The sequence below is a fragment of the Pteropus alecto genome, unplaced genomic scaffold (genome assembly GCF_000325575.1).
Source record: "Pteropus alecto unplaced genomic scaffold, ASM32557v1 scaffold131, whole genome shotgun sequence".
Taxonomy (NCBI): Eukaryota; Metazoa; Chordata; class Mammalia; order Chiroptera; family Pteropodidae; genus Pteropus; species Pteropus alecto.
Genome location: NW_006434709.1, coordinates 20303426 through 20305971, shown reverse-complemented (window position 1 = coordinate 20305971; position 2546 = coordinate 20303426).

The window sequence follows — 2546 nt, the reverse complement described above, 5'->3', positions numbered from 1 at the left end:
ATATAGTATATGTTATATACACTGTATTATTCTACTACTACAAAAGAAAAATTTAAAAGCCCTGCCAATTAAACTATGATTTCATATCTATTGTACAATGAATTCTAATTTCAGAAACATCAAAAATATAAAAATATGTGCATTTTGGAATCAATCAAATATGTTCTATATTCTTTTTTTAATTTTACACAAAAGATATGTTTATGATTCTGTGTTATACTTGATTCACTCGACAATATATTTTGGAGCTTATTTCATAACAGTACGTAAAGCATTTCCTCCCCTTTTTCATGTGGGAGAACTGTGAAAAGAGGACTTTAATGAGTGTATTTTAAGTCAGAAAGTGAAAAGGCAAGGAATAGGACGTTCTTTGGAAAAGATAGCGAATAAACTGCAGATGACCGAATGAAGAAACACAATAACTTTTATTTTGCTTCTTCTCCAAGGATAAAGGTTTTATAATTGGAAAGTGTAGGACAAATATCATGAAGAAAAACTCAAGTTTTCCATAAAAGAAAAAAAATAGTAAGATGGAATATAGGTTTGCAAGAGTTAAAGTATCTGAGTCTGAACAAATACAAGCCATAGCACTAAAACAAGAACACGGATGTGCAAAACCATTCTTGGGAATTTTTGTGAAATGAAGGAAAGAGGTGATTGCAGATGGGGTAAAAGATTTTTACAAAAGTGGAAATTTTAGATTATAGGAAATACAGACTAGTAAAGTTTTCCATTTACAAGTTTTAAAATACATTATTAAAAATATGGCTTATAAGCATTTAAAAATTAAAAGTGCTATCCTTTTTTATTTTTTTTTTAATTTAAAAAGAAGAGACTAGAAGGAACCAGATAGGTTTGCTAGAACTGTTATGCCAAAGCTGGGCTGTGGCTGTGGTGTGAGGGAAAGAACTAAAGAGATGCTTGCTTTGCCAGCAAATTAAGTGACTGTACCCTGTCAATAGGCAAAAGACTATTCTTTCACCTGACGTACTGTGAAGAACAATAGGCATAACTGGGTGAAAAACAGAACTGGATTCAAGTCCTATTTCTGACACTACCTACTGACCTTGGGCACATCACCTCGTTTTGTTTTTCCTTCTCTAAAATAAAGAAATTGCATTTATTGATTCCTAAGTTCCTGTCCATGAATTACATTTTAACTATAATCTGGTTATATTCTATGTAACTGTATATTATAACTATGATCTGGAAAATTGGTTGATGTAAGCAAAATATCTGATGTCTTTCATAATATCTTTGTGGGAGTGATGAAAAATGTGGATTGTTATCAAGCTGACAATTCTATACAACATGTTGATCAATAAATCAAATAAAAACCTAAGATTGTGAGAACCATGGTTCAAAATCATCTCAAAGCACGGAAAAAAAGCCTGAAATCAATAAAAGGAAATTCAATAAAGCTTACCTTGAACGCCTCTATTTTGATTGCAACAAGTAAAAAAAGTCATTTTTGATGTGGAGAAATCAGAACCCTCATACATTGCTGGTAGAAATGTAAAATGGTGCAGCCATTGTGGAAAAGTTTGGTGATTTCTAAAAAGTTAAACACAGAGTTGCCATATTATCCAGCAATTCCACTCCCAGATATATATCCATGAGAACTGAAAAATATGTTCATACAAAAACTTGTACATGAATGTTCATAGCAGCATTATTTGTAATAGGCAAAAGTGGAAACAACCCAAATGTCCATCAATTGAGGAATGGATAAATAAAATGTAGTATGTTTATACAATGAAATATTATGCATACATTAGAAAGAATAAAATTCTGACCCATTCTACAATATAGATGAACTGCGAAAACATTATCCTAAGGGAAAGACAGACACAAAAGGCCACATGTTGCATTATTCCACTTATATGAAATACCCAGAAAGGCAAATCCATAGAGACAGAAAGTAATTAGTGCTTGGCAGGGGATCAAATTGTACATTTTAAAATAATGAATTTTATAGCATGTGAATTATATCTTAATCTAAAAATTAATTTAAAAAGTATTTACAGAAATTCAGTGTGCAAGACCAGAGTTCACAGTCTGATCAGGTGAAAACAAGAAAACTACAATTTTAAGTGGGCTATGAGCCCATAAATCATAGACTGAAATGGCTGCTTAAGAAAGTATGCCATCTTGGGTTTCATTAAAACTTACTGAGAACTCATTCAGAATTAGTCCAAGCTTTTCCAGGATCATCACAACAACTTTGTAAGTGGCTGTAATCATTTTACAGAAGAGGAACCTGTGGTTAAGAAACTTGCTGAAGGGCACCCAACTAGGAAGGAGAGAGCCAGGCTTTGATCCCAGTTTATCTGACTCCAGGGCCTATGTACATGACCACTGTGCCACAATTCCATTAAGAAAAGATGAAAATCTGGAGGTGATAGCCTGACAGCAAATTGTACTGATTATACTTCATCTTCACCACAGTGGCCAACTTGGGAAACCATACTGATGGTTTTAAATTATGTCCACAAGCACTATGATGCTGCTCCTTTCAAAAGGTGAAGCCAGATTCCTTCTTTGAG